Raw genomic sequence first — 11,493 nt, 5'->3', positions numbered from 1 at the left:
ACTTTCTTGTGATCCACGCAGTCAAAGGCTTTATTCAGACATTTATAACTCTAGAAGGTTTTAGAATCCTTTTCATAAGTTTCCTCCAAAAAATCATGTTAGAATTTTATGAGATTGTGTTCAATATAAATTGAATTTGGGAAAAATTGCTGTCTTTAAAATATTGAATTTCTCCACCCAGGATGATGATATGTCTCTCTATATAGTCAAACCTTTTTTATTTCCCTCAATTCAATTTTACAGTTCTTTTTTCATACAGGTCTTTCTTGCAGAGTCTTATGAAGTTTATTCCTAGGTTTACCTATTTATGGGCTTCTCACATGGCTTAGTGGTGGAGATAATTTATTGAAAACTTTTTATATCCTGGACATTGTTGTAGGCCTTAGGGATAAAGCAGTGAGCAAAACAAAGTGCATGATTTTGGGAAGCCTACATTCTAGAAAGCAGAGAAAGACAACAAACAAATGAACAGCTTGGTAATAGTCAGGTGGTCTTAAGTACCTTGAACATCAAAAGCAGGTGAGGAAACAATGAGTGGTAGAGGGTGAGAGCTAGGTTTTTACATTTTTTAAATTGGAATATAATTGATTTACTGTGTTGTGTTAGTTTCTGCTATACAACAGCACGGATCAGTATGTATGCATACATCGCCTCCCTCTTGGGCCTCGCCCCTGCCTCTGCCCATCCCAGCCCTGTCGGTCATCACGGAGCGCCAAGCTGAGCCCCCTGTGCTCTGCAGCTGCTCCCCGCTGGCTACGTGTTTTACACATGGGAGTGTACGTACGTCAGTACTGTGCTCTCAATTCACCCCTTCCTCTCCTTCCCGCCCTGTGCCCACAAGTCCATTCTCTATGTCTGCATAGGGAGCTATGTTCTTTGAGGTGGAGAATGATTTCGTATCAAATCTCTGATACAGTGATTAGAGTAGAGGCCCAAAGAAAGTGGGTGAGTGAGTCAGGGAGATATCTAGGAGAACATTTTAAGGCAGAGAGAATAGGAAGTTTGAAGGTCCTGAGGATAGCGTGTGTCTACCATGCCGGAGGAACAGCCTGGAGGCTAGTGTTTTTCTAGCAGAACGATTGAAGAAAAAAATGGAAATGGGCTCAGAGAGAGGACCAGAAGGCAAATCACAAAGAGCTTGACTGGCAGCAAGGAGGACTTGAGACTGTACTAGAAATAAAGTTGGCACTATTGGAGAGCTTTGAGCAGAGGAATGACATGATTTGACCTATATTTTAGGCCATGAAGACTAACTGCTGCCTGGAGAATAGCTGGGACCAAGAGTGGAAGACTCGACTGCCCTTTAGAGTTGGGTCTGCAAGGCTGCTATTGACCAAAGTGATATTAATTGTGGTAGATATATCAGAATATGGATGTATTTTTAAAATAGAGCCAATGGATTGTGCTGATCGCTGGCTAAATGATGAGAGAGAAGAAGAGTCATTAAGGACTGACATAAGGAAGACTGCAGAAGAAAGAGGTATAGAGTGAGAGGAGTTGAGGTGGGATGAATTTTGTTTTGGATGTGTTTAGTTTGAGATGCCTATTAAGCATCCAGGGGCCATGTTGAATAGGTAGCTGGGTATAAAAGGGTAAAGAAAGAGCTGAAGTGTTTACTATTTTAACAGCTGTTGGGTACAGGGTTATGTTTTCTAACTGGTTATTGTTAATATATATGTATAATAATCAGCTTTTTATATGTGACAAAAGACCATACCACCTTAGTGGCATGCAAAAATAATCATTAATTTCACCTACATTTACAGGGTTCCTGTGAGCTTGCCTGAACAGCTCTGCTGATCTTTGGGCTCACTTATACATCTGCAGGTTTGCAGTAGTAGGTTAATCTAGCTTGGGCCCAGCTTTCACATGCCTGAGACTATTGGGATAACCCCATGGGTTATCCTCCTCATAGTAGTGGAAGATGTGTAGCAATAAGCCCGACACTTAGTTTCTTCTAAGCCTCTGTTTGCATCACTTCTACCTACATGCCAGTGCCAAATCAAGTCAGTGAGATGCCAAGCTGATCAGTGAGAAAAGCAGGACACCTTGTCCATAGTGAGAGGACAGGTTGCAGTTACTGACAAAGAGAGTAGATATGGAAAGTAGGGAGGACCTAGGCCAAATGATGCAATCCAACACAAGAGAAAAACGATTAACGTTTGTATCTTTATCTTGCACCCTGCTAAGTCACTTCAGTCGTATCCGACTCTGTGCAACCCCATAGACGGCAGCCCACCAGGCTCCCCTGTCCCTGGGATTCTCCAGGCAAGAACACTGGAGTGGGTTGCCATTTCCTTCTCCAATGCAGGAAAGTGAAAAGTGAAAGTGAAGTCGCTCAGTCGTGTCCGACTCTTAGCGACCCCATGGACTGCAGCCCACCAGGCTCCTCCGTCCATGGGATTTTCCAGGCAAGAGTACTGGAGTGGGGTGCCATCACCTTCTCCGTATCTTGCACCCACCAACTACCAAATCCTCCTCTTAGTTTGAATGTTTTTCAATGGATTCTCTTGTTTTTATTCCTTAATAGATGTTTTCATTTGAAAATAATAATCCTTTTGTCCAGGGATAGCAAATTTTTCTTAAATATCCAGTAAGTAAATATTTCAAACTTTGTAAGCCATCTGGTCTCTATCCCAGCTCTTCAACTCTGTTGCTATAGCAGGAAAATAGTTAGAGACATTACACATTTATATTAACAGTTGTGGCTTTGTCCTAATAAAAATTTATTTAAAAATAAATGAGTAATGAGCTCATTTGCTGACCTCTGCTGCTCTAATTAATTCCTTTAGAATACTGTGTCTGATTTCTTTTTGTCATTATTTTATAGCTAGGATTAAGGAAATGCCATTGTGATCATAGCAAGCCTTGTGGGCATTCACTTTACTGGTAATGCTTTCAGTGTTTTTTATTTAAATATCATGTTAGCTATTGATTTCTTCATAAAGAATTTGAATTTCTAGCTTATAAGTTTTTATTAGAAATGATCACTCGGGAATGCATTTGAGTCAGTGCTAATGAGATGCATGACCCTAGAGCCTATTTTACAGGGTAAGGTAAGTCAGAAAGAGAAAAGCAAATATCATATTTTAACACATAAATATGGAATCTAGAAAGATGGTACAGATGAACCTATTTGTAGGGTAGCAATGGAGATACAGACATAGAGAAAAAACTTGTGGACATGGGGGTGGAAAGCAGAGGGTGGAACCAATGGACAGAGAAGCATGGAAGCATATACACTACCATATGTAAAATAGACAGCCAGTGGGAATTTGCTGTATGAATCAGGGAACTCAAACCAGGGCTCTGTGACAACCCGGAGGGGTGGGATAAGGTGGGGGGTGGGATAAGGTGGAAGCTGGGAGGGAGGTTCAAGAAGGAAGGGATATGTGTATACCTGTGGCTGATTCATGTTGATATCTGGCAGAAACCAACACAATATTGTAAAGCAATTATTTTTTCAATTAAAAATAAATAAATTTAAAGAAATGAAATCATAGAAAAAGAAAAAAAAGAAATGATCACTCAGTTTTATCCAGTGTGTTTTTTAAGTTCCTGTCCAGATCGCGAGTTTTATTTTTTATCTTTTATTCATGTGATAAATTATTTCAATAGATTACCAAATGTTGAATCATTCTTACAGTCCTTGAGTGAATTCTATTTGGTCATACTACATTACCATTTTAATACATTGCTGGCCAATTTTCTATTCCTTTTTTTGAATTTTTAATTTGTAATGCACACTGGGAGGTTTTCCTAGGCTCAAACGTCCAGCTAAATGTAGGCTCAACTAAACATTCAGACTCACAAGCCTATCCTAGGTCACACTTACTACCTGACTTCTCTGAAAGGTAGAAGATGGACATAATTTGCAGGAGGGCAGCGTTAGTCACTGTTCTCAGTGGGAGCTGTCATCCAGGAGTTGTTCCTTTAGCCCTTCATATGAGATGGCTCAGATGTGAAGAAGCAAGATTCCCAAGGGGAGGGGATAGGATAAGAGTGGCTTAAAGGCTTTGTACCCCATAGAAGCCAATATCTCTTGGAAGAGATCCCTGGGGGAGTTTCCAAGTCCCCTGCATTCAGGGGACCCCAAGGCTGTGATGTCCCCAGGAGGAATTTATAGTTCATTGGTAGTCCTCCCCATCCACACACTTTGCCAGTTGCACCCAGTTGATATTTCACCTTCATCTAGCGTTCAGGGAAACAGAACTACAAAGTTAATGGAAGGGCCGAATTCTCTTTCCATAGGGGAAAATGGTTGTGTTAATACATTACCCACATTACCACATCCACCAGCAAATTCTTAATGTTTCGTTTTTTTGTGCTTTCTTTTTCAGGTTTTGGTCAGGGTTATGCTATCCTCAGCTTCCCAGGGGGCGCAGTGGTAAAGAATCCACATGCCAATGCAGGAGATCCAAGAAATGCATGTTCAATCCCTGGGTTGGAAAGATCCCCTGGAGAAGGAAATGGCAACCCTGTATTCCTGCCTGGGAAATTCCACAGCCAGAGGAGCCTGGTGGGCTACAGTCCACGACTAACACATACATACTATCTTCATAAAGTGCATTGGGAAGCTTTCCATCTTTCTCTGTACTTCAAAGAGTTTAACTAGTATGAGAATTTTCAGTGTTCCATCATGCCTCCATGGAAAGCAGGGGGTTTTTCTTGTTAATTTCCAAAAACCTAGTGACATTGCCTGCCTGCATGCATGCTAAGTCGCTTCAGCCCTGTCCGGCTCTTTGAGACCCTATGGACTATAGCCTGCCAGGCTCCTCTGTCCATGAAATTCTCCAGGCAAGAATACTGGAGTGGGTTGCTATGTCCTTCTCCAGGGGATCTTCCTGACCCAGGAATCAAACCCATGTCTCCTGCATTTCCTGCATTGGCAGGCAGGTTCTTTACCACTAACTCCACCTGGGAAGCCCAACAACATTGCCTGCTGCTGCTGCTGCTAAGTCGCTTCAGTCGTGTCCGACTCTGTGCAACCCCATAGACAGCAGCCCATCAGGCTCCAACGTCCCTGGGATTCTCCAGGCAAGAACTCTGGAGTGGGTTGTCATTTCCTTCTCCAAACAACATTGCCTAGGACACAGCAATTAGACTGTTTGCTGTCCTTTCCGTACTACTCAGAAAGGGGTCCACAGCGTTTTTCTAGGTTGCTGTCCTAACTTAATGGGAAACTTTCACAGTGTCCAGAGCCCTTCATGTCCTCCAAATGAAGAAGGAGAATGTCTTCAAATTTCTTGCAGGAGGAACCCACTTAGGTGGCACCAACCTTGACTTCCAATTTGAGGAGAACCTGGGAGAAGCTTCTGCTGGCAGCTCATGCCATTGCTGCCTTTGAAAGTCCTGCTGAGGTCATGTCATATCCTCCAGGATGACTGGCCAGCAGGCTGTGCTGAAGTTTGTTGCAGCCACGGGGAACCACTCCTATTGCTGGCTGCTTCTCTCCTGGAATCTTCACTAACCAGATCCAGACAGCCTTCTGCAAATTGCAGATTCTGATGGTTACTGATTCCAGGGCTGTCTGATTTAACCTGCCCAGCGTTGCTGTGGATAAAGCAGACCCTGTGCCCTGTGGATGTTGCCATGCAGCACATGGGCAAGGGCGTTCACTCAATGGCTCTGCTGTACTGGATGCGGCTTAGGAAGGTCTGCACATGCATGGCCTCATCTCCCATCAGCACCCGCCAAAGGTCACACCTCCTCTACTTGTACCGAGACCTTGAAGAGATGGCACAGGAGGAGTAAGCTACAGTTGCAAAAGTTGTGACCACGGAGGAACTTCAGGGTGAGCCGACTGTTTCAGCTCCCGAATTTATGGCTCCTGAACCAGAAGCACAAGCTGTACTGCAGCTTCAGGTGCCCTCTGCTGTATTTCGAGACTCCCTGCTGAGGAGGAGCCAGCCCACCTCCTAGGACCACACTGCAGCCAGTCGGTAGGGACATCTTAAGCTCTTCTTCCATAGATTCTCTAACAGAAAATGCAAATAAGGTTGACGGAAAGCAAACCATTTCTTTAAAAAAAAAATTGCTGAATGAATTGAATTGTCATAAGAACTTGTCCATAAAATCTGGTTCTGATGACTTTGGGAGGTTTACACTTTGGCATTTTCTGTTTTTTAGCTTTTTAGTGCTCTATTAGGTTTTTCACAGCTTGATTTATCTTTTTTTAATTGTGCATTTTCCTAGAAGATGATCCGAGGTTTGTGCTAGCAAAGTAGTGATACTGTGCATTTTGCCTACATTTTTTCTCTGAGGAAATGTGTAAGTAATTTGTATAGTTGTTTATTTTCAGAGAATCAAATTATGCTTTTATTTATTAATACTGTGTATGATTTTTCTTATTCTAATTTAGCTTTTTTGCTTCTTTATAAATTATTATTGCCTTTACTAATTCCTTCTCCTTACATGATTTAGATTTATTTTATTGTTCCTCTTCGAGCTCCTTGAATCACATGTTTGCTTCGTTTCTTAAACAAATAATAGCTCTGATTGTCGAGTACACCCATATGGAAGACACATGCCACATGTTTTACTTCATTATCTCGCTGAATCCTCATAACACGTGTAAGGCCTCCTAAGTCTTCACAAGGCCTCCTAAGTCTTAGTGGTTATGAGTGCGGACTTGAGCTACAGTTGCTGCCATGTATAACTTGTGACGTGACTTCTCTATGCTCCTATTTCTTCATCTGTGAAATGGGAAGATTACATAGCCTACATTATAGGCCTGTTACAGGAGAGAAATAAATGTGTACACACAAAGCCCATAAGACAATGCCTGGCACGTAATTTTCATTGTGGAAGTAGCTGATTTTATTATCTTCAAATAATAAGGAATTGAAGCTTTAGGAAGTCAACTTGCCAGGATCCTGTAACTGTTACTAGATAAGAAGCCACTCTTTTGAACACAGTCTGAACAGCCTTTGTAGATTTGGGGGTATAGGTTGCTCATTCTCATTAATTTCTTCAGTTCAGTTCAGTTCAGTTCAGTCACTCAGTCATGTCCGACTCTTTGTGACCCCATGAATCTCAGCACGCCAGGCCTCTCTGTCCATCACCAACTCCCGGAGTTCACTCAAACTCACGCCCATCAAGTCAGTGATGCCATCCAGCCATCTCATCCTCTGTCGTCCCCTTTTCCTCCTGCCCCTAATCCCTCCCAGCATCAGAGTCTTTTCCAATGAATCAACTCTTCGCATGAGGTGGCCAAAGTACTGGAGTTTCAGCTTTAGCATCATTCCTTCCAAAGAAATCCCAGGGCTGATCTCCTTTAGAATGGACCGGTTGGATGTCCTTGCAGTCCAAGGGACTCTCAAGAGTCTTCTCCAACACCACAATTCAACAGCATCAATTCTTTGGCGCTCAGCCTTCTTCGCAGTCCAACTCTCACATCCATACATGACCACTGGAAAAACCATAGCCTTAACTAGACGGACCTCTGCTGGCAAAATAATGTCTCTGCTTTTGAATATGCTATCTAGTTTAGACATAACTTTCCTTCCAAGGAGTAAGCGTCTTTTAATTTCATGGCTGCAGTCACCATCTGCAGTGATTTTGGAGCCCCCCAAAATAAAGTCTGACACTGTTTCCACTGTTTCCCCATCTATTTCCCATGAAGTGATGGGACCAGGTGCCATGATCTTCGTTTTCTGAATGTTGAGCTTTAAGCCAACTTTTTCACTCTCCTCTTTCACTTTCATCAAGAGGCTCTTCAGCTCTCCACTTTCTGCCATAAGGGTGGTGTCATCTACATATCTGAGGTTATTGATATTTCTCCTGGCAATCTTGATTCCAGCTTGTGTTTCTTCCAGTCCAGTGTTTCTCATGACGTACTCTGCATAGAAGTTAAATAAGCAGGGTGACAGTATACAGCCTTGATGTACTCCTTTTCCTATTTGGAACCAGTCTGCTGGTCCATGTCCAGTTCTAACTGTTGCTTCCTGACCTGCATATAGGTTTCTCAAGAGGCAGGTCAGGTGGTCTGGTATTCCCATTTCTTTCAGAATTTTCCACAGTTTATTGTGATCCACACAGTCAAAGACTTTGGCATAGTCAATAAAGCAGAAATAGATGCTTTTCTGGAACTCTCTTGCTTTTTCCATGATCCAGCGGATATTGGCAATTTGATCTCTGGTTCCTCTGCCTTTTCTAAAACCAGCTTGAACATCTGGATCTTAATGGTCTATAATTTCAGTTTTGGTTTCTTCCTTGATGAAGTTTCTATTGGTTTTTCCTCTGTATGAAACCTTTTTATTTCTTCTTATCTATGTGATCTTCATCCTTGGAACTCATAAATTTCACCAGAATTTGTCTAGTTCTGGCTGTTTTTTATTCCTGACCAGTACATACTCCATTTGACCTTTAGGTCATAATCTTTCTTCCAGTTAATATCTTTTCTATTCTTTTTTGGATCCCCGATCTTTGCTTTTCTCCTCCTGTAATTCCTATTGTACATATTTTGAAATGCCTTAAACTTATTTTTCATGCCTTTGTTTTCCTCTTAACTTTCTCATCATTGCTTTTACTCCTGGTTTCTGGGGGAACTTTTGGATTGGTCCTTTAATTCTCAATTCAATTATCTGCAGAATCCAATCTGTTGTTTAGCTGCCTTTATTGAGGGCTTTTTTCCTTACCAGTGAGTATCTTAATTTAAAATTTTCAATGTGCATTTCAAATAGTATATAATAAGCTCATGAAGCTCATTATGCACCATTTTAATAAAAATGCTTAATTAAAAATTCCAGCCAAATGTTCATTTCCTTTAAAGTTCTTCTGCCCTGGATACAACCATCCAACTTCTCTTCCTCCAAAATCTGACACACATTGCCAAACCCTAAAACAGATTTTTGGTTCAGGCTCCCCATACCTTACTTAAGCATCTTTCCATCTTCTTTTTTGATCTCTGGTAACGTTTTTAATCTTAGATAGTGTAACATTTACAACACAATTGTGAATATAGTGCAGAAAGTTTTCATATACCCTGTAACGGGTTTCCCTGGCTATTAACACCTTACATATGGACATGGTACATGTGTTATGATTGATGAACCAATACTGATACATTATTATTAACTGAAGTCCTCACCTTATTCAGATTTTCTTAGTTTTTCCTTTATGTCCTTGTTCTGATCCTACCCACGACATCACATTACATTTAGTCATTATGTCTCTTTAGGTTCTCTTTGGCTGTGACAGTTTCTCAGACTTTCCTTGTTTTCAATGACCTTGACAGTTTTTTTGTATCATTCTTTTTTTTTTTTCTTAATTGGGGTATAATTGGTTTACAATGTTGTATTAGTTTCAGATGTACATCAAAGTGAACCTGTTAAACATATAAATATATGCACTCTTTTTAAGCTTGTTTTCCCATATAGGCCATTACAGAGTATTGCGTAGAGTTCCCTGTGCTGTACAGTAGGTCCTTACTAGTGATCTGTTTTATATCTGCTTATAGTCGTGTGTGTGTGTCAGAGAACTGATCAGGTATTTTGTAGAATGTCCATTAATTAAGATTAGCCTGATGTTTTTCTCATGATTACACTGAAGCTGCGTTTTTTGGGAGGAAGACCACAGAACTGTTATTTTTGTCACATCACATGAAAGTACATGCATCAATATGACTTGTCCCTGTTGATGCTGACCTTGATCATCTGCTTGAAGTAGCATTTTTCAGGTTCTTATTATTGATTACTCTTTTCTCCTTTTCCCATACTGTACTCTTTGGAAGGAAGTCACCGTAAATAGTCTACACATAAGGAACGGGGAGCTATGTTCCATTTCCTTGAGGGCTGAGTATTTCCATAAGTTATTTGGAGTTCTCCTGCTTGGGAGATTATCTACTTTTGCTTTATGACTATGCCAAAGCCTTTGACTGTGTGGATCACAACAAACTGTGGGAAATTCTTCAAGAGATGAGAAAACCAGACCACCTTACCTGCCTCCTGAGAAACCTGTATGCAAGTCAAGAAGCAACAGAACTGAACCTGGAACAACAGAGTGGTTCCAAATTGGGAAAGGGGTACGTCAAAGCTGTATATTGTCACCCTGCTTATTTAACTTGTATGCAGAGTACATCATGAGAAATGCTGGGCTGGATAAAGCACAAGCTGGAATCATGATTGCCAGGAGAAATACCAATAACCTCAGGAATGCAGATGACACCACCTGTATGGCAGAAAGCAAAGAAGAGCTGAAGAGCCTCTTGATGAAAGTGAAAGAGGAGAGTAGAAAAGCTGGCTTAAAATTCAACATTCAAAAAACAAAGATCACGACATCTGGTCCCATCACTTCATGGCAAATAGATGGGGAAATGATGGAAACAGTGAAAGACTATTTTATTGGGCTCCAAAATCACTGCAGATAGTGACTGCAGCCATGAAATTAAAAGATGCTTGCTTCTTGGAAGAAAATCTATGACCAACCTAGACAGCATATTAAAAAGCAGAGACATTATTTTGCCAACAAAGGTCCCTCTAGTCAAAGCTATGGTTTCTCCAGTAGTCATGTATGGATGTGAGACTTGGACCATAAAGAAGGCTGAGCATCGAAGAATTGATGCTTTTGACCTGTGGTGTTGGAGAAGACTCTTGAGAGTCCTCTGGACTGCAAGGAGATCAAACCAGTCCATCCTAAAGGAAATCAGTCCTGAATATTCATTGGAAGGACTGATGCTGAAGCTGAAGCTCCAATACTTTGGCCACTTGATGTGAAGAACTGATTCATTGGAAAAGACCCTGATGCTGGGAAAGAGTGAAGGCAGGAGGAGAAGGGGATGATAGAGGATGAGATGGTTGGATGGCATCACCTACTCGATGGACATGACTTTGAGCAAGCTCTGGGAGTTGGTGATGGACAGGGAAGCCTGGCGTGCTTCAGTCCATGGTGTCAGAGAGTCGGACATGACTGAGCAACTGAACTGAACTGCATGGGAGATTTGTCTCCTCATTTATTTATATTAGTACAAAGTCATGAAATTAATTTTACACTTTGGGTTACAATCCAATATAGCTTTATTTTGTTGCTCAGATTATTTCAGCTTTAGCCACTTGGGAGCTGTTTGTTTTTTTGGTCATACCACACGGCATGGAGGATCTTCCCTGACCAGGGAATCAAACCCATTGCTCCTGTACTGGAAACGTGAAGTCTTAACCACTGGACCACCAGGCAAGTCCTGGGAGCTGTTTAAATTGTCCTCTGTGTCCCTTTGGACCGCATCATTGTCGTTTTTTTTGTTTTTTTTGATTACTGTATTACTTTCGGTCACTATAAGATATTCCAAGCTTGTATTATCTATTTGCTTCCTCAATCCTAGAGTCAGCCATTTCTCCAAAGAGAGTTGATACCTTTTTGGGGGGATGGCATTAGAAAGCAAGATTGAAGCAAACTAGCTGTGTTCATTGCTGCTGTTTTTTTTTTTTCTTTTCCATTATGCAGTTATATTTTTATCTGTAAGAATTGTTATATATTGTTTCCTTCCCCTAAGAGCCT

The 11,493-nt window shown here is 41.3% G+C and overlaps 1 pseudogene; it reads left to right on the top strand.

Moving 5' to 3' along the window:
* Positions 1 to 1,395: 1,395 nt before the first annotated feature.
* On the top strand, positions 1,396 to 5,754 carry LOC113896262 (annotated as a pseudogene).
* Positions 5,755 to 11,493: the final 5,739 nt, after the last annotated feature.

The sequence above is a fragment of the Bos indicus x Bos taurus genome, chromosome 7 (genome assembly GCF_003369695.1).
Source record: "Bos indicus x Bos taurus breed Angus x Brahman F1 hybrid chromosome 7, Bos_hybrid_MaternalHap_v2.0, whole genome shotgun sequence".
Lineage (NCBI taxonomy): Eukaryota > Metazoa > Chordata > Mammalia > Artiodactyla > Bovidae > Bos > Bos indicus x Bos taurus.
Note: the sequence above shows the minus strand (reverse complement) of the source record. Positions and strands in the feature narration are given on the sequence as shown.